The sequence below is a fragment of the Oryctolagus cuniculus genome, chromosome 12 (genome assembly GCF_964237555.1).
Source record: "Oryctolagus cuniculus chromosome 12, mOryCun1.1, whole genome shotgun sequence".
NCBI lineage: Eukaryota > Metazoa > Chordata > Mammalia > Lagomorpha > Leporidae > Oryctolagus > Oryctolagus cuniculus.
The window spans coordinates 5,889,135-5,910,794 of NC_091443.1; the positions used below are offsets into that span (position 1 = coordinate 5,889,135).

The following is a 21,660-nucleotide window of genomic DNA, read 5'->3' on the forward strand; positions in this document are numbered from 1 at the left end:
GACCTGGACAGAAGTCTTTACTATTCCCTGCCAACACAGACAAACTTGATTTAAAAAGAGAATCTTGGGGCTGGAGCTGTGGCGTAGAGAGTAAATATGGGAGCTAGTTTGGGTCCAGGCTGCTCCACTTCCAATGTAGATCTCTGCTATGGCCTGGGAAAGCAGTAGAAGATGGCCCTAGTCCTTGGGCCGCTGCATCCACATTTGAGACCTGAAAGAAGTTCCTGGCTCCTGGCTTGGGATAAGCTCAGCTCTAGCCGTTGCGGCCATTTGGGAAGTGAACCAGCAGATGGAAGATCTCTCTCTCTCTCTCTCTCACTCCCTCCTCCCCTTTCTCTCTCTGCCTCTGCTTCTCTGTAGCTCTGCCTTTCAAATAAATAAATAAATCTTTAAAAATAAATCAATAAAAAGAGAATCCTTTCCTCGACTGGCCTCTTGTAGAGTGGCCATTAAAGAGCATTTCCCTTTCATCAATAATATTCACAAGGACCTTCCTTCCAGATGCCCCACTGTCTCTTCAACCATGAAGAGAGAAACATCGGGTCACACTCCACAACAAAATTCTCCCAGATAATCTGCAAGCCCTGAATCCAGCCTCCAATTGTTCAGCTTCATAGACTCTGTTCTTAGATAAAATACATTCTAGATTCCATCTGTCGAAACTTTTGAAATAGCTCAAGTGTTTCACATTAAAGCTCAATAACGAGCCTGAAAACTTTTATGTTACACACTAAGGAAAACTAAAAATTCATCAAAGAAAGATGCAAATCTCACTCTTCACTTGTATGTCACACACCAGGAATATTGGACAGTCCTTGAGATTTTTTTTTCCTCTTCACTTCTTCCAGGTCCCTATCTTCTTTTTTCCTTGTAATTAAATAACCTAAATATTAAAAAATAGGTTAAATATTGTACATGAAATGCAGAGTGTGTGTTCTCCCTTTGTTTTCTCTCTCACAATTGCTTAATCTTCTCCTATGTGGGATGGAGTCAGGTATCTCTCCACAGGATGGTCCTGCAGCTCCCATGTCCTTGGCTCCCTCACTCGGCAACGGCTTGAAAATCCCCAGACACCTGATGTCAATTCCACCCAAGGCCTTATGTTCCTTCATAAAAACATGCTACATTATTAGCCCAATGTTCCACACCAACAACCCATGAGCCATAACATGGAGTCACTGGTAGAGAACACAGCAGAATTGATTTTATTAGGTTTTACCTCAGCAGGAAGAAACACAGTGACCCCCAGATGCAAAACTAATGGGCAGCGAACAAAGAGGGTAAGACCGGGTTTTCCTTACAAATCAACAGGCTCTTGTTCCTTGGAATTGTTATCTGCCTCACATCCAACTGGCCAAAGTGTTATACCTGGCTGGGTTTAATTTGTTATTTATGTCAGCTTTGCATATTTGTAAAGTTCAAGGGTTTATTGCCCTAGCCTGACCTTGCCAAGTCAGAGTTAACATGTGGCTCCCTAGTAGCAGTTTCTTTCTAATAAACTTTACTTAAAAGAACATATGTGATAGATTTTGCTCGTGATTAAAAAGAACAGTTCTATGTTCATTGTTCCCCAATTTGGTTTTGAAGTTCTGTTGAAAGTCACCTCTGAACTTAAAAAATAAAACCCCCTAAATATTGTTCTGCATTAAATTTCATTGATGACCATTACTCTGCTTGGCGTTTTAGAATGCTGCTCTATTGTGGAAGCTCTAAAAGATTCATGTGAGCCCGTAAAGCCAAGATAAATATGTTTCCAAATAGCCAATAACTTTTTGGTAGTTTAATTTTGATTGAGAATTTTGAAGCTTGTGTAGCAATCTCATTTAAAGCACACACACACAAACACACACACTAAATAGGATGTAACTGAGCAGGTGAAGTGAAAATCACCCTTCATGTGCTCAGCACTCTATCAACATTAATATCTGGGGGAGCCACTTTGAACATAGACTTCATCTAATCCGTGGCAATTATTCCACATACTTTTAGGGTAAAAACCCAACTTCCATAGCATTAACAGTTTGGCGCTTGACAGGAGCTCCCATATCTAAGGTGAACCTCTTTCATCCTGGATGCCTGAGAGACTTTTGGTTTTAAAATTGAAAAACCCATGTCCTGAAACCTCAGCCCAGGCAAACAGAACATGTGTTACCTTGCAGCTCCCTTATTTTCAGAGAGTTTTTGGCCCCTTTTCTTCAGATTGATCTGAGGTACGAATTAAGCATATACATTGCCTTGGAGAGCTAATGGACACAGACAATCAAAATCCAAATAAATTCATCAGCCTTTTCACCAGGAGGAAAATGAATGGAGCTGCGAGTTCACCTGTTGAGGCAGACATCAACGTGAAGTTCCTTTAAATGCGTCATGACATTGGTGAGCCTGCGTAAAAGCAATTTAAATGCTTGAGGCTGGTCAGTGTGTTTTTGATTTTACAGCTCTTGATCCTTCACATGTTCCTGGAGCAAGGGAAGACACATCACTAAGTTCCCATGGAAATCTAGGCAGCAGAGAGCCTTGCTATGTGTGTCTGAAGAGTGAGGGCCCTGAGTAGAAAAAGCTGCTCGACGTCTGACCAGCCAGTGAAGCATCCGTTATTCTCCAGAAACCTGGAGAGCAGACAGGCCACAGCACACTGCAGTCCTCGCCTCTCACAACTCTTTCCTCTGGCTTGCTTGTATGTGTCTATTTTACAAAATAGTGGTATGGTGAAAATGTTATCATTTCTCCAGCATACACGCAAAGGGAAGCAGTTAATTTAGGTCAAATCATGTTATCCTGAAGCCAAGAAAAATATATCACTTGGAAACGTTTAAGAGTTTTATATATATATATATATATATATGTGTGTGTGTGTGTGTGTGTGTGTGTGTTTTAGAAATATTAGAGCACCATCAAGAGATATTCAGACTTTCATAAAGTTCATAAAATGCATATTATGATAAAATTATACATGGATATCAAAGTTTTAAAACCAAAACAAACTTATCTTTTATTTCCATTTTCCCACAAACTTTTTGAAGTGTGTTTGTAGGTATATATCATGTAAATCTCCTTTTTTTTTTCAAGTCAGGAGATAATATTTAAGTGGATTTGTGTTTCAAACTCCTATAAAGTGCCACAGGTGTACCATAACAATTTAAAAACAAAAGCCCATTACACTGGAGCAGCCTTGCTGTAACAGAGGAGTGGGTGAGGAAACCAGTCTATGCCTCATCAGCCCAACAACTTATAGCCCTGTGTCCTGGTCTCTCTTCCCCTCTGCTGCTTTCTATCTCTGCAGATGCAGTGCAAGTGCAGCGTGCATGTATTCCCTCAGCAGACCCCTAGAGTCACAACTGGGTGTGTGTGTGTGCGTATGTGTGCACTGGCATGGAGGAGGCAGGGCGGACACAGTGGGTAGATGAAAAGCTAGATGTGAATTGGACCATAAGTGCATTATTGAGGGTTTACATCTTCCTTTGAAGTGTACAGCATTAGCCACTGTCAGGGAGAAGATACCAAGCCAGACAGTAATTGCAATAATGGAACAGACAAATGGTCTATGTCCCCATTAAAGTCATCAACACCTCTAATTTTTGAAAGGGGCTTGTTTGAAATACAGTAATTGTGATTATGTTGTCCATAAAAGGCCATGGGCGATGAGCAGTTGTCAGCGTGCCCATTGCCTGTCCAATATCTTCTGGACAGAACTAACCAAATCTGAATGCTAAAGCACAATTTATTTCTTTTTTTTTCATTTTTTTAAGTTTCAATTAGTTTTTAACAGATTCAGTGTGATTTGTAGATACAGTTCTAAGAACATAATGATATTCCCTTAGCGCAATTTGATTCTGAATAACCTCCTAAAAAAGATGCTTTATAATGTTTGGAAGATTAATACAGCACCTAAGTAACTCCTTCCCTTTGCAATACTTTGTCTCTCTGATTTCTAAAATTCTCTGCTTTCACATCCTTTAATATCCAGCATTTATTCCACAACCAAGCAGCCTGGTCCTCCTTCCTTAACCCAATGCCGTGCCCAACTTCTCCTCATAACTATGCCTCCCGGGCTTCCCTGATATGGTCCCCCAGACACTTCTCTTCTTCCTACAAATGTTTCCTCCTCCTCTGTGACCTGCCTTTCTCCCTTTGAGCCCCATAATTGTGTCTCAAGTGGTCACAGCCATAAAACAACTGCAATGTAACATCCAAATTTTGTATACAGAAACCTTCAAAGTTGAATTCAAAAGGAAAGGAAACTTCCTTTTGGGAGCAAACTCTTCAAGTTTTGTCTAAGCCTGAAGACCCTAACTCTGTTGGTACCAGGAGAACTGGCCTGATTTCAGAGGTACTTGGGCGCTCGCAAGGGGTCCTTCAGTGGACTGGGAGCCAGAGAGACTGAATTCAAGCTGAAGAAAGGTCTCGCTCCAGCCCGAGCAGTTTTGTTACGTAAGTGACATAAACAAAAGGAATAAAAACAATTTGGAGCGAGTGTCACTAGCTTCTGTGACGTCTCTTCTGAGCATCTAGTATTTAATTTAAGAACAGCTTTCTGACCCACACACCATGCACTGGGAAGCTTCATTGTGAACAAGATTCTTCTGTCTTAATTCTCTTGACCTCTCAAAATCCAAAACTCAACACTTTGCCATTTAATTTTTAACAAGGTCCTAGGCCATTGAAACCAGTATGAAGTGAAATTTATGGGCTAACGTTTAACTGTTAAATTATTCTCCCCATCTTCCCAGGTTACTCTTAGTGCCGGCGAGCCATCTTTTATTAGCAAGAGTAAATATATAAAAGCCCACTGTTAAATGCTTAACAGATCTTCTCTGTCAAGGCTGTGCACTGCATGCGATGTCCACTCCATTTGGAGGTCTCAGCTTCTCTTTTTCCCTCCTTTGTTTAAAATATGCTGACCACACAGTGACCTCCCCTAACCCATCGGTCGAAAATTACAACCAGCCACGCAAACAAGCAGCTTGGGGTCAGAAGGAGCAGGGTCTGCTAAAAGTTAGTAATCATACATTAATTCCCTGACATAATTAATCAAAATGAACCACCGTTATCTAGCAAGAAACCTTTAACCTATTACAAAGGGGTCAATTTGCGAACCACTTGAGCCTGGGAGTTTGGTACAAATAGCATACGCCCTTCATCCGGGATGCCCTAAGTAGGGAAAAATGCCTTTGAAGTCCCAAATCTCCTGGATTTAGATATAATTTCATCCATCAAGTTAAAAGCTTACCTCCCTCCAGGATTCAGTGGAATTCTGTCAACCAGCTCTGTCGAGCAGTGGCTGAAAATCCATTTGTAAGGGTTTTTTTAGTCACACGTCGAATCGAGTGGGTCAGATCTGCCAAAAGAGCCAAGAGTTTATCAAACTGAAGAGGAAGAAAAAAGATTTGTGTAGGCACTCATTTCCTTCTTGCGAGAAGAGAAGCAAAGTGGATGTTTTTTAGGCACATGAACTGGGGTGTCTTTCCAGCTTCACCAGGAGTCTATAGGGTACAGGCAGAGGGTAGGAAAGACTTGAAGAACTGAATCTGCAGCCACAGTGTAGTTTTGCACATGCACACAGGAGGCAGCTGTCCTTGGACACTTCAAGCCCCTCTGAGGGATATGCCTGGATATCCACGTGCAGAAACACAGCTTTAACTGCACGTCTCAAGCCAGTGACTTCTTACTTGTCCAGCGCCTGAAGGTGTTTCCAAGGCCCCAAAATATTACCTTTGGCTGAGACTGTGACTACATTAATGTGCTTAGGGGTTCATCTTTCATATTATTATTTCAGAGTTTGAGGATATTAAAAACCAAAGAAGGATACAGTAAATCATCACCTGGGTTTTGTTTATTTGCAAATAGAGAATGACAAATTGGCAGACAGAAAGTGAACTCCCCCGGGTCATTGTTGCGGCACAGTGGGTTAATATACTACCTCTGACACCAGCATCTCATATGGGCAACAGTTCAAGTCCCTGCTGCTCCGCTTCCAATCCAGCTCCCTGCTAATGGCCTGGGAAAGGCAGCCCAAAATGACCCAAGTGTTTGGGCCCCTGCCAACCTGCATGAGAGGCCTAGATGAAGTTCCTGGCTCCTGACTTCAGGCTGGTGCACCCCCTGGCCATTGTGGCTATCTGAGGAGCCAACTATCAGATAGAAAATCTTTCTTTCTTTGTCTCGCCTTCTCTCTGTACAACTCTGACTTTCAAATACATAAATAAGCCCTTAAAAATAAAAAGGAATAAATTGAGTTCTCACTGGGGCTGGGTTTGACACCACCACCACCTAGCAACTCAATCCAGACTCCCATGGGTGGCAAGGGCCTAACCACGACCCCATCACCTGCTGCCTCCCGGGATGTACATTAGCACAAACCAGATGTGGGAGCCTGGACTGAGAATTGAACCCAGGTCCTCTGATGTGGGATGTGGACATTTTAACGTCTAGGCCAGGTGCCCAGCCATCATCTGTGTTTGGGGGGCATCCAATGTATGACATATTTCAAAGAAGAGGTGACCCATTGCAGAAGTAAATTCTAGTGGAGAACCAGCACCATTTCACCAGGGCCACCTTGGAAACTGATCCTCAGAGGTCATATCCCTGGAGCTCCTGACCTCAACCCTGAGCCAAAGAAACTTCTGTTCCATCATTTACTCTGATTTCTATTACTTTCCCTTTCTTTTAATAAGCACTTCCCATCCAATCCCATCTGACATTCTTCTCACGCCTGCTCCTCAGGGACTTGCCACGAGGGTCTTCAGTGTGAGCAATCGTCACTCAGATGGTAGACAGGGCAACTTCAGCTATGCACTATTTAATTCTTCCCAACAGATAGCTGATTGGAGGCCCTGGAATCCTCGCCGTGTTACTTAAGCCTTGAATCCACTTTAAAGATGAGAAAGTAGAGGTTTAGGTGGATTAAGTGTCTTAGCCAAGAGCACTCACCTTGTAGGTAGCTGGGTAGGAATTAGGATCTGGGTAAATTAGTCTTCAGACTAACCCATGTCCACCCTGTGGAGCTCCTTTCATAATTTGCAACATCTGTGGTGTCTATCCTTAAGATGTTTTACAAAAAGCAACCTTCAAAAAAACAAGTTTGTATAGAGATGAATCATAAGCCAGAATGAGCCAGAAACTCCCCGTTCATTCTTTAAGTACAACTCACCACTCAAAATAAGAAAGGGGAAATTTCTTCCCACTGCTCCCTGGGCAGTTATTTGCTCAGCTGGGGCCAGAAACCCTTAAAACCCCTTCTACACTCCAGCTTCATGCACCACCAGCCTTCTATTGTTCCTAAATGTCAAACTTTCTCTCCTCTCTAGGGACCTTGCCCTCCCTGTTCGCTGGACCTGGAATGCTTTTCCCCATCCGATGTGGCTCTGAGGCTGCCTCTGCTTCCTTCAGGTCTCAATGTCATGTGCCTTCAGAAAATCCTTCTCAGGCCCCCTGTCCAAAGTCATCAGTTCCTCTCTCTCCCAGCTTCAGCACAATCACCTCATTAGGCTTCATTTACAGCGTTCATCATAATCCAAAGTGCATTCCTTCTATCAACATTTCAACATCTTACGTCTTCCCTCTCCCACACTGAGTGCAGGGCTCTTGTCTGTCTTGCTAACCCTTGGATTTCCACTGCCTAGCACCACCCTGAGTAAAAACAGGAAAGAAGGGATGGCTTCAGGCAACATATTGACCCAAGTGGAGTTTGGGGGTACTAAATCTTTTTTCAGTTGCTCATGGAGGTGTTGGAAAAGAAACAACTACATCTTGAGAGATTTCTGTGCCTCACTCTCCAGCAGGAAGAAGACAAAAATCACCTCCTTTAGTGAAGCCATAAAGGACTTCAGTCCTGGAATTTGTGCTCTGCACAAGATTAAGGGAACCTCATTCTCTTCTCCAAACAGATCTACAAGGATGTTGTGTCTGTTGTTACATTTACTCCACTCAAGAGTTCTGGCAGGTGCATCCTGAGAATTCAAATCTGCTGCAAGAGGATAACTGCCCTTTGGGATCCACAGAGGATTGGGATAAGGACCCACCCAACACCAATTTCAAAATCCACAGATGTGGAACTCTCTTAAATAAAATGGAGTAGTGTTTGCATAGAACCTACACACATCCATCCATATACACTAAAACATCTCTAGATTGCTTTGAATACCTAATAGGATCTAAGTGATATTTCAGTGTTTTTGCTTCATTGCTTAATAACAAGAAAAAAGCTGTATCTATTCAGGTACAGGGATAATTTTTTAAAAAAAATTTTTTTGATTTACAGTTGGTCGAATCCATGGATACAGGGCCTGCTGAGGGGAAGATCTTAAGGAGGAAGACCTAATTCCTGATGTGCCAGGATTGGTACAGAGGCTTCTCAGGGCCTCTCACCAGCCTTGAAGACATTGCTCATCCCCACTCTTTAAATGAGAAAGCAGAGGCACAATGAAGATGAGCAAGAAGCAGCCTCACTCCCAACTTAACAGTCTCCTACAGCTTTTGCCATGGAACAAGCAGACCAACACTGCTAAGCAACCTATGAACACTGGGCATAAATAAATGACTCGGTCATGTGTTCAATGACTTTCACCATTCACTCAACTAAATATGAACTTAGATTTTTCCTTTCAAAAGGCTGACTGATAGCCAAAAATCATGTCATCCCTGTCCCATGGTGCCCAGTGTAAGATGCTAATGGATTTGTAGAAAGCATCCTTTTCCTTACACATCCCATGGGCCCTTGCTCAGCTTGGGGATGTGCAGCTGGGGCACCAGGACTAGGACCACCAGGCTGAGCAGCACGGGTTCACAAGAAACTTGTCTCACAGAGGCCTCTGGAAGTCACCTCTTTGAATCTGCCCTGTGTTTTGTTTGTTTGTTTGTTTGTTTTTGTTTTTTGACAGGCAGAGTGGACAGTGAGAGAGAGAGACAGAGAGAAAGGTCTTCCTTTTTCCATTGGTTCACCCCCCAGTGGCTGCTGCGGATCCGAAGACAGGAGCCAGGTGCTTCTCCCAGTCTCCCATGCAGGTGCAGGGCCCAAGGACCTGGGCCATCCTCCACTGCCTTCCCGGGCCACAGCAGAGCTGGACAGGAAGAGGGGCAACAGGGACAGAATCCGGCGCCCCGACCAAGACTAGAACCCAGTGTGCCGGCGCTGCAGGCGGAGGATTAACCTAGTGAGCTGCAGTGCCGCCGGCCTGAATCTGCCCTCTTCTAAGACAAGGGAGTCTCATGCTGACCCACTCCCTTAAAGTTGGACTGTCACCCCACCCTCCCGCCCAGTCAGCTGGCCCTGGAGAACAGATGTCAGCCAGGGTCTAATGTTTCCATGCCCAGATGACAATGGTGAGCAGATTCTAGGGCCCAACCTCCCTCCACAGCCTACGAGACTCACAAGAGTTGCTGGCCTCTACACATTTCAAGCCATGGTCCCACTCACACAACCTGGAGGCGAGAGGCACTTGGGATCTTCAAAGCTGCCTGCAGATTCCATCTCATTCGTGCCGGGTTCTTCCCAAGAACACAAGACAAGAGGACACGATTTTATCAGCTTGCAGGAGCTTTGCACCTTGAGACTAGCTCCCAGTTGCACAGTGGATATTCAAGTAAGAAAAAAACTCTGGCATGAAACTTGAAAATTGCTACTATTCTCAAGGAAGATACAAATCTAGGCCAGAAAGGCTACTCATTACCATCAGCTCATCCAAGCCCCTCTCACAATTTCCCGTCACATGCTCAACCTTAACAAGGAGGCAGGGAATTCTGTGAAGCTAAATTTCCAACCAGTGTGTTCTCCCACCGAAACACTTTATTTTTTTGTAACAACCTTGGGTATTTATTTTACAAAGTCATTAAATTCAAGGGAAGGAGGCTTGCTGCGAACTTGTGAGAACATTCACGTGTACTGTGGGAAGCCCTAGCCAGAAGCACTGCCAAGCACGTCACAGCAGGTCGTGCTTTTAAAAATTATTCACACTAGTTTCTTGACATCTTATGTACCCCCAAAGAATAAGTGCCTTCCGGAGACAGAGGTCACGAAGACTTTCAAGCAGTTCCAACACTGGCTTTGTAGGTGCCCCTTCGCCAGAGAGAAGAGGAAATACTGGTCAAAGCTTTTGCTGGATCCACAAGAATCTAGGTTTGGATCTCAGTTCTCTTTCTAGCTGCTGGAGTTTGAGCTGGTTACCTGGCTTTCTACATCTCAGTTTTGCCATCTGCAAAAGGGGGACATTAATCCCCCACCTTGCAGCGTTGTGAAGACTAGAAGGCGTAGGTGGCATTGAACAAGTGACTGTTGTTTTATGCCTTGAAGATTTCCCGTCCGAGCACAGTGCTGTTTCTTTTCTCTGAATTGAATTCAAGTTCTGACTCTCCTGGGCTACATCATATTTTCTAATTGTTCACAGATGAGGAATTTGGATTTAAAGCTAAGCCATGGAACCCAAAGGGAATTCTTCCTAGGAGGAATTGGCTCTAGTTATTAAAAATAGTTTTTTTTTTCCTGGGGCAGCTTTACCCAGGCGAGATTGTATGACACCCTAGGGTGTCTCAAATGGTCTCCAGAGATGTGGGAAAATTCTCAAGAAAAAATTCCTCTTAAGTACATCACTTGGGTTTTAGAATTAGTATGTGCCCTGTAGGGACCTGAATATTTAGTTGGGTGACAATGCTATGGAATGCTAAAAAAACAGAAATAGGGAATCGGAATCCCAGGAGGTTATGAACCCTTTTCACACGTGGCTCTGTTTCTTGTTCTAAAATTCCCCACATCCTATCAACCAGTGAGTTATATGATGGGGCAAAAAGCATCAGAAAAGGCCAGAGACTCCTGTGGCTGTGTCGGTCTAAAAGCTGGAGCTCTGTCTTCACTCAGGTGGTAGATGATCCCTATAGTGAGCCCTAACTCGGCTCCTCACTAAATCAGCTGTCGCATTGCAAACGGTAGGGAGTGTGCATTGCTCATTCCTTTTTCCTGCTTCCCCGGGGGGCCTTGGTTCACAGCTCTTCCTGGTCTCTACCTACGTGCATGGGTTTGAGTCCTGTGTACCAGTGGTTGCCTAAAATCTCATTGGCTGACTGTGCAGGCGGCATCACCAAACTCCTTTCAGGGAGGCTTAAGTCGTCTTTCCGTCATCTGCTTACTGCCCCTAAGTACCACAAACACATCCATATTCCCAGTGAGATCCAGGACAACTGAGAAAAGTCAGGCAAATGCTTCCCAGAAATAAGGATGTGTTCACCTCCTCATTCCAAAGATGGGAACTTTAGCAATGATAATCTATGTAAAATTAAAGCCAGTGTAAAACATAGAGAGGTGTTGGTCACTTTTTTAAAACCTGTAGTTTCTGAAAAATGTAAAACAAAAAACAAAATGAATATAACTTTTCTCCGAGGTCCTTTTTAATGTCATAAGCAAATCAACAATTCCATTATTTTCAATGTGAAAACGTTGTGAACTTGATCAGCAGAATAACCTGCCATGGAGTTTTCAGACTAGTAAGATCTGGGCAGATTTTCTATTTGGAAAGATGTTAAGAATGTTCCTTTGTCAGAGATAGAAAATCCTTTTTGTTGCACTCAGATGACCCAGTTTTAACAGTTGTAGACAACATGGGGGCTTTAAAATTATTATTTCAAAATCAAATGCAAAAACAGATGCTTTCCACAATTGAAAGCATTGGCTTTAGGGGGTGATCATTGTGGACTTCCACAGGAAGATCTTCCAGCAGAGGACAAGGGACGATAGATGGTGAAATGCGATAATATTTCCCATGCTTGTGAAGAACACTTGCAGCCTGAGCCCCTACAAAGTCCTGGGGCTGCTCACTGCATGTGGGTTGTTATCCATCTTCTGAGCCTCCCTCTGGATTATCTGTCCAGAAACCCATTCCCTCTACAATGAAGTCTCCGGGCTCTTCCTGGCTTGTGTCACAAGTTCAATTAGGTTATTTAGACACTTTGGACATTTAAATTCTTTGTTTATGTATGTTTAAAATCAAGGGAAAATGTCATGGAAGGTTACCAAAATCCATGTAATTTACCCAAGAAATGAGTCTACTACATAAATACATGTTGAGGCAATTTTTAAAGCCATATTTATTTACCCTACACACCTCGGTCCATGGAATAAATAAATATTTGAGCTGTGCACTCTGTGTGTTAAGGCACCTCATGAAAATGTATGGTGACACTGGATGTGCAAGAGGAATCGCCCTGCTGTTTTACATCTGAGCCACTGGACTTTGGAGTTAGAGAAAAGGGCCAATGGAGCCCCTTTATAGGAGCAATTACCTGCCCTAGTGCTTCACCCCAGCTACCTCACCCCCACTCCCATCAGCACACCCTAAAGATCTGCACCTGACTCCCCAATTCTCCCTTTTCTTCTCAAAACACAGCAGCTGCACCAAAACACGGACTTTGTGATTAATTCCTTTCTGTCACCCGGACACCGCTTTCTCCAGGAGGCATCGAATTATCCTCAGAGCTGGATCCCTTCACACAGAAGAGCCTGAAAATCTGAGGTTCTCTTCCTTTCTTCTCTTCTGGAGACCTGAGGCACGGTATTGATCTTTCTCTCCCTTTTGCTCATACATGCTAATTGTACCTCTGTAGCAAAACAATCTTATTATCATGTTAATTAGTGGGAGGGCTGCTGAGGTTTTCCACTTCATTACCTACTAATTTCAAGATAAATGAATCCACAGGTTCCTAAGTAAATAAGGTCACCTATCAAACACTTGTAAGCATGTTTGTAAACAGGGAGGGGGGAGGCAGAAGGAAACATGGTTGCTTTTCAAATGAGTGGGCTGGTGGGCTTGGCTTTCCCATGGAGTAGGGAGTGCCCTGGGGTGGCCCTGTCCCTGCACCTGGTTTCCCAGTGGGGCACTTCCTCCTCACTCTCAAAGCTCCATTCAAGCTGTGCATTGGGCGCGCCTGGTCACTATTGTAGACAAAGTCAGAAGTGAGGCTTCCACAGAACTCCAGAACTTGGAAAGGGGGAGCCCAGAATGGGGTGTTGATCACAAATCACACTATGCTCAGCTTGCCACCCTTACTCTAGCTTGGGGTTGGGCTGCTCTTAGTTTCTCTGCACTAAGAGTGAATTTGTTAAGTTGGAAAATGAGAAAGTGAGCCTGCCCAAAGCAAAGACATTCAGCTGATTTCCTTCAGGCAAGAAGGAAAAATGTTAGGAGACTTTTACTTACAATACCAAAGACTCAACGAAAACATGGATGGGAATCAGTTTCATCCCCATTTTACTTTTTTTTAAAACCACAACACACACAAGCATATTTTTTTTTGCCTTTTATTCTGTTACTGATGCAGTGCTTAAAAAATAACTAAAGAGAGAAAGAAAAAAGTTATGTTTATCTCCAGCTGGAGATTCCTGTCTGGATTGCTGTTTTGTGAGACAACTCTGTCCAACAATCTAACTGGCATCTGAAACATCAAATTCGCCCCCTCTTTTTTTAATTAAGATAATAAATTGGTCTTAAATTATCCCTGAAATCGGAGCAGTGTTGATTACAATGGGACTCATGCTGTGACAGCTCAAGATGACGTGATTTTTATTCCTTTTCAACAGGATCTTAATCTCTCCCTGCTCCCTGCGTGTAAACAAATTGTCACTGTAACCTTGTTCTCTAATCTCCTGGTCCGAGACCCTTAAAGCACCGGGAGATAACAGATCAAGCCAAGATTTCATCATCTCTTCAGCTGGCCGCCATAGGCCATGTCTTGCTGCTGCTAGCTGGGTCTTTAAACCCTGAAGGGGAATTAATAACCACATCTTACAGGGAAGGCCCCCACAGAAACCTTTGAAGGCAGTGTGTGTTGTGTTGCGAGAGTCCCAACTATGCAAGTCAGTGGCCTGGGTGAGGAATGCCTGCTTTTAGAAGGACTTGAGCCACCAGCAGGGAGGGGGACCCTTACAGAAAGGAGACCACCACTGCAGGCACAAAGAGGCAGCACAGAACAGAGACGTTCAGAGCCGGAGAGACACCCACAGACAGGAAAAGTCCCAAAAGGAGCAAAGAGGTAGGCAAGGAAGTAGGAAGAGTGAGGGCCAGGAGAGTGTTAGGAAAACTGGCTGACCCTTTGCTGATGGGACAATACTGTACACGGAGAGATAGCACTTTTCCCAGCCCTTCCAGAGGATCATTGTATGACTTTGCATTTGAGAATGACCTTTCTCGCTGTGAAGCGGAAATTATGGAAACATGACCCTACCCTGAGAACAAGAAGCAGTCACAAGTGGGCCACCAGTGAACCGCAGCTCAGAGCCCCAGATGAGCTGCACTCTGTGTTTGTTTTGACATCAGCATGGAGACTTGCGTAGGAGGTCCTGGACCCTTAAGACTGATTCAGAGAGAACGGGCTGCTGGTGCCAGGCTTGCCATGCGGAGGCCAGAAGATGCTCTTCCAGGACTTGCCCAGACTCTGCAGAGCCCACCCACTCCACATTCCCAGAGCACTCTCCCCTTCTCCCATTTCCCAGTGGGAATCCCATCCTGGGCGTCCCCAGTCCTTGGCTAACTAGATTTAAAATCAGGACGATGACATTTGAAGGGTTTTCTGTTCAATGAGTGGTTCCCAAAGGAGTGACTCAAGGTAGAGAGTACAGCTCTGAAGCTCCCTGGTCCAGACCATTTTCGGAAGCCAACAGGAATTTCCTCCTGCCAGCATTTTTGAGTGAAAGGGTCATGGACTCTGGTGCCAATGTGTGACCTGTAAATGGGGAAAAATAGTAGCATCTTCTTCCTGGGATGCTGCAAATATTAGATGAGGTAACGGGGTACAATATGGAGGAGAGTTTTGAGCACATTAAGAAGCAATAGAATAACGGTTTTTGATAAGTTTTAATTCACCCCTACTGGACACATCAGACCCTCCTACAGAGGTCAGAGTAAACACGCTCATCCCAGGACACAGGTGAGTGGTTGTAGGAGGAACTGCCTGATGGTCTGTCAGTTGTGCACTGTAAAATCTTCCTGCACCCATGGATTTCTTCCGGGGTCAGAGCTTCTTACTCCAGAGGTTTTTCCTCTTTAAGAAACACTTTTGTAACATTAGGTGTGTTTAAGTACCTGCTGGGTATTAGTCTGCTTAATTTTATTTTTCATTAAGTCAAAGGATTTGCACGTAATTGGTTTCCCTCCGGGCTTCGATACCCACCTGTGGTTAGCAGCCTGGACTGGGATATGACTGCACACAAAGACTGCATTGCTTCTTTTTCTTTCTTTTTTTTTTTTTTTTAACAATTTTTGGAGGTTTACATCAGGTCATTGGTTTACTTCATTCTTCGACAATAATATTTATTGTACTTCTGAATATGAGTAATATGTTCATTAAGAAAATTGGCAAAAGATACACATGTATTTCCGACTATTTATTGAACACTTATTATTTGCAAGACCCCTATAAAACTTAATGCCTTGCAGGCACATGCCACATCTTCACAACAGCTCTGTGGTGTGAGTAACTTACCCAGGACCATGGAATTATAAAGTGACAGAGTCAAGGCTTGAATGTGGATCTGTCTCTCAGGGGTGTGGCTTTTGTCCCTATATGGCACATTAACTGTGGTAGTCACCTCTGTTAGTTCTTGGCTGTGTTGTGGGGTGGATCTCTTTCTAATGTGCAGTACATTGGAGAATAGACTAGTGCCCTAAGTTGTATTGCCAGTAACTTTTATATCAAACATGTAAATGCATAATTCCGGTTTCATCACATCCTTTGCTAGGATAAGAACTTACCCTCTTGTCCTTTTTTTCTTTACCTGTAATGGTTCCTTTCAATTATTCTTTATAGCCATTGTCTATATTCCCACTAAACTAGGGTCTTTGGTTTTTCCTTGTTAAACTTATTTGGTGAAGCAGCAAGCCTTTAATAGTAATGTAAATGTAAGATATGTTATCTCAAAGCAAAAAGAAGAAAGGGAAGGAAGGAAGGAAGGAAGGAAGGAAGGAAGGAAGGAAGGAAGGAAGGAAGAAAGGAAGGAAGGGAGAGAGGAAGGGAGGGAGGATGGGAGGGAGGGAAGGAGAGAGAGAGAGAAAGATGGAGGAAGGGAATATCATTGTATTCTTAGAATTGTATCTATGAAATATATTGAATCTATTAAAATTTAATTAAAATTTAAAAATAAGACACTTAATACCCAAAAAGTATAGAAACAATTTAGTATAACAACATAACAGTAGCATGTGAGCACTAATCACACACATACACACATGCTACTTATACAAAAACATGCATTACAATGGCTGAATGACACTCTAATAGCATTCATTCCAAAGTACACCATTTAAAACTTACCAGTGTATCTTATGATTCTTTTAGTAGCAGTATATCTTTCTTACTGACAGTTTTGCCATGATCAATTCAATTTTTAAAAAGATTTATTTATTTATTTGAAAGGCAGAATTGCAGAGAGAAAGGGAGGAAGACTGAGAGAGAGAGAGAGAGATTTTCCTCCTCTGGTGTACTCCCTAAATAGCCACAACAGGCAAGGATGAAGCCTGGAGCCTGAACTCCATCCAGGTCTCTCACATGGGTGGCAGGGGCCTACGCACTTGAACCATCTTCAGCTGCTTTCCCAGCACATGGAGAAGGGAGCTAGACTGGAAGTGGAGCAGCTAGGACTCAAGCAAGCACCTGTATGAAATGCTGGCAACGTCACAGGTGGTTTAACCCACTGAGCAGGCCCTAATTAACTCAGTTTAACTACTCTGTTATTGCACCCCCGATTAATTTCAAAATTTTGATATTTCGAGTAACGCATCAGTGGAACACTCCCACATGAATCAGTGATCATCTTCTTTATTTTTCTTTTATTTCTCAGAAATATATAATATTAGTGGATGTTTTATAAATATTTATATTAATATTTAACAATATTAAAATATTTATAAATATTTATAAATATCCACTACTAAAATGTATGCTTACTTCTGAAGCTTTCTGTAAATATATCCAAATACTCTTCTTAAAGAAATGCAAATTTACACTTTAATAAGAAAGTGAGAAGTAATTTCATTCTTTGGCTAATAAAAAACCTGACAATAATATGTAATATGTAAAAAAACCTCACTCATACTTCAGTTTCTTTTCCAAACAAAAAAAATTTCTTTCATTGCCAGTATAGTTGATAATTTCCATTAGCTAGTTCTGTGAATTTTTGGAGCTACCAATTTATGTATTTTTCTGCATTCCGTTGGTTTATCTACTTGATTTTTAGGAATTTTATGATTTTTTAATTGCTCCTTAATTATATATGCATAGCATATGGAAATTTTAATGTTAATGTATTTAAATGCATCTATTTTATACTTTCTTACTTTGCATTTTCACCATTCAGAAAAGCGCTAGAATATATTCATCTGTGTTTTCTCCTAATTGTTTCACAATTTTGCTTCAGTAGTTACTGCTAATTGAGTTTAGCTTCCCTTTGAAGGAAAACACTGACCTAGAACCTAATGCTGTGTTCTTGGAATGTATGTAACTTATCTATCTCTTTTACTTCTGCTCTGTCCCCTTAAGGAAGCCCAGTAGGGTCACTGTTAACATCTCTTCATGGATGAAGACCTGGACCTACTCGGAGCCCAAGAAACACTGAGAAGCTGAATAAGGGGGCAAATTCATGTGTGATTGTTTACATCAAAGTAAGAAGGGCATGGGGCTTGACGTCATGAAATAGCCCAGTGTCTTCATCACTGGGAAGTGGCAGGCAGAAGTGTGAGGGGATGCATGAGTTCAAGATAAGCTGGAAGACTGTCTAAATGGATCAATGGGCAGAAGGTTGGATGAATTAATAGTCTAAAAAAACAATTTATCAGCTTGACAAACTGTCTTTCTCTGCTTAGTAGACCATCAGTCGGGTTTAGGCTATAGTCATTTCATAATCCTTTCCCCTCCTGATGAGCTATGTCATTCTGGCCAAACTTAGGAGAGTAAAAGTGGCATGGATGAGGTATTCTGTAATTTTTGAGACCAACAATCCATCCATTCATGCCAAAGTCGATCCAGGGTCTGGTGCTGTGGGGTAGCAGGTAATGCCACTGCCTGCAGTGCTGGCATCCCATATGGGAGCCAGTTTGAGTCCCGGCTGCTCTGCTTCTGATTAAGCTCTCTGCTATGGCCTGGGAAAGCAGTGGAAGATGGCCCAAGTCCTTTGGCCCCTGCACCCATGTGGGAGACCTGGAAGAGGCTCCTGGCTCCTGGCTTCAGATCGGTACAGCTCTGGCCGATGCAACCATCTGGGGAATGAACCAGTGGATGGGAAACCAATATCTCTCTCTCTCTCTCTCTCTCTCTCTCTCTCTCTCTCTCTCTCTCTCCCTGCCTTTCTGTAATTCTGCCTTTCAAATAAGTAAAAATAAAATGCAATGAAATGAAAACAAAGTCAACCCATTAGCCAGCACTCTAACTGGATGCTTTGAGAGGATAAAAAGCAAGGGCTCAAGATGTGATGACCTAATTTTGCATCTCAACTTCCTCGCTAGGTGGCATTGGACAAATTACTGAAGCTCTCTGTTCCTCGGTTTCATCATTTGTAAAATGGGAATAAAAATAAAGTCCCAGAGAGCTTTTTCTTTGCAGTTTAAGTAATAAGTGCAAACACCTCCAACAAAGCCCAACATGCAATAAGTGCCAATAGATGTTATTAAATAGTCTTATAATTTTCTTCTACAAAAAAGACATGTGATTTTTAAACCCAGGGATTTTCCTGGTTCATTGTGTGAGTCTTTGCATGCCTAGAAAAAGTATAAGCACATAGAAATTCCCAAAGGGACTATGATTAGCCTTAATCTTGGTGACAAAAAATTATTCTAATGTTATATAAGTTATATTTAAATTCCCTAAAATAACTGTTCACACTGTAGTTCACAAATAAAAGTCAAGATTTTTATGCTTGTCAAGACTTCTTCCTAAGGATTGTCCCACTTTGAATAAGAGAACAGTTTTATAATGAGCCCATCTGAATAGACTTGGACAGTGTCTACATCTTGTTGGAAAGTAAAAACTTGAGAAACTGATCATGAAACATCATTATAAGCCTCTGAATCAAGTGTCTAGCAGGGGTCAGTGGGTTATGTGCATGTGTGTGTGTGTGCAGTGTAGACACAATCTTAAATTGCCTCCTGTTGGAAGAGCAGACAGTGACAGCAGAGGCAATGTGATAGATAGCCACTTGTCCAAGCAGCAAGGGACTTTATTTAGAGAATCACTGAGACCATACATTCAGAAAGGTCCTCCCTATCTTATCCCCTGGAGCCTCTACTGCCCACTATGCAGAGGGGTCAGCCGGTACTGTCAGAGGGCAAAAGAGATACCCACCCAAACAAAAACAGCCCAAGATAACTACAACCTGAAGTTTACAATAGAGAAATGTCCTATCTCTGGATAAAAGCAGGATCTGTGGGTAACTCCTATGTTTCTTCTGATTCCCCTCCAGCGTAATGGACATCAGCTCTTCCCTCCCACCTCACTGCCACCCTGTTCTGAACAAACACCAGAAGCTTGGATAAGACAATGACTGCAAGGGTGAGAGGCTGGACTGTAAGTCAACTTCTGCTAAGCTGAATGAAACCAAAAAAGGCGCAAAGTCCCTTCTTAGTGATTTAATTTATAAAAGTGAAAAAGCTTAATCATCTAACAGCTTCATTGAGACAACACCGGAAGATGTTATGAAAACAATCATCCATGTCTTAAAGGAAAATTGATTCTTTTCTGGTACTTCATACATTCCAGTGTGAAAATATCTACTGAAAAACTTACAACTACTCAGAGGACAGCCAAAGGGAAAGCAAGGCATTGTGTCTGTAGTTTAGCTACAAATACACCTTTGTTTATTGGAACATAAAAAAGCTATCACAGAAAGAGACAATTTTAACAAAAGAATCTTATGTATTCCCTTTTGAAAAGGATAGTACCATGAAAATCAAATAATATGCCTTATAACTGTATCATTCAGAAAAACACAGGTGTTTAGAACGTGATGTGATAAGCATGAGTAGGGTGGGGAATAAGCACATTCTAGACAAGTGCACACCGTTGCACAGTAAGGGGAGCTTCACTTTTTAGCCAAAAATCTCAGAGGAATGGATATACTAACAGGTTGCTTTGGAATAATGGAAAATATGAGCTCATTAGCACCAGGTTTATTATTTGTTCTATAACAAAAAAGTAAATTACAACATATTAATGCAGTTAGTGTTGTTTTTAATGTGCATGGGGATACGATAAAACTTTTATGAGGGAAGTGCCATGATATGTTTGTGCTACAGTATCAGCCTCCTGCTTCGGTTGAACAGCCAATCATGTGGCCTGGTGGAACATTCTTATAATGATGTCATAAAATTTGACTCTGATATTGTAAAATATGTTTATGGTAAGACTGTTGGGATATTTTTATGCAATCTTATTAGAGCAGGTGCCTAAACCTATTATATTTTGTAGTCCAATTTCAGTGGAATTTTTAAAATGTCAAATTCCTAATCTGAAGTTTGAATGCTGAAATGATCACATTATGATGCATTATATGACATGCAGCCCCCCTGCCAGGCCTCACTCACATGAGTTGGCATGCAATTTCCATCAAAAGCAGAAGTCAGAACAGGAGTCCTAACAGCTCCTACAATGCTTTTGGCTGTAGTGTGCATTTTTTCTCTCAGATCCTTGAGCTTTTTAAAAAATAATAATAAATATAGATACATGCAGCTCATTATATTTTTCAGGGTACTAGTTATTAATAAAGTGTTTTCTTAGTTATTTTCCTTGTCCTTAAGGGTTCATCATCGTTTTGAGGTGCCAATATCTTGTACCAATGCTTGGAAAGGAAAGAGAGGCCATTGATCTCTAAGCTTTGAGTTAAACTGGGGTTATGAAACTCCTCCAATCACAGTAGCGTGAGTTGCACAAAAATGAATATTATCAATTCATGTTTGTGGTAAGGATAACCAATTGGTTTAATCATTTGGTTTAAATATGGTTTTTTGCATAAAGCATAACAGATATTTACAAGGCACAGGGAAAAGGTCAAAGCCCCTTTTAATTTTTAGACTAAGCTGGACATACAGCAAAGGTTTCTGAAATATTTTTCTTAGAATATCAATCTTGAGAAATGTGCTTTATAAATTATAGGTCAAAACCAAGTAGATTTAGAAAACTTTTCACACAGTACAAATTATGGTGTTTATTATTTGTCTGCATATTCACATATTAAAGGCCCTGAGAAGTTCTGCAGCAAAAACTGTTTATATAATGGCACCTACTTTAAAATCATCTGAGCATGTAATCTACTTTTTTACATTAGAAAGCACTATCATAAAAAATAAAGGTTTAGCCTAAAAATGCAATGAGAATAACTTTTAGAGAAAAGCAAGGATTTTTTAAGCTTTATTTATTTATTTATTTGAAAAGTAGAGTTACAGAGAAGCAGAGGTAGAGAGAGAGAGAGTTCTTCCATCTGCTGCTTCACTCCCCAAATGGCCACAATGGCCAGAGCTGGGCTGATATGGAGCCAGGAGCCAGGAGCTTCCTCCAGGTCTCCCACATTGGTGGAGGGGCAAAAGCATTTGGGCCATCTTCCACTGCTTTCCCAGGCCATAGCAGAGAGCTGAATCTGAAGTAAAGTAGCCAGGACTCGCACCAGCATCCTTATGGGATGCCAGCACTGCAGGCGGG

At 42.1% G+C, this 21,660-nt stretch overlaps 1 long non-coding RNA gene across 1 annotated transcript in view; it reads right to left on the reverse strand.

Annotated features, from left to right (window-relative positions):
• LOC127483841 (uncharacterized) overlaps nt 1–9,722 on the reverse strand; it is a 33,894-nt gene extending 24,172 nt beyond the window's left edge. The window contains exons 1-3 of the long non-coding RNA XR_007910630.2: nt 9,371–9,722; nt 6,931–7,065; nt 5,231–5,338 (exon numbers count right to left, since the gene is read on the reverse strand). This is a non-coding gene — a long non-coding RNA (uncharacterized lncRNA). The remainder of the gene's footprint in view (nt 1–5,230; nt 5,339–6,930; nt 7,066–9,370) is intronic.
• Between the last annotated feature and the right edge of the window lie 11,938 nt (nt 9,723–21,660).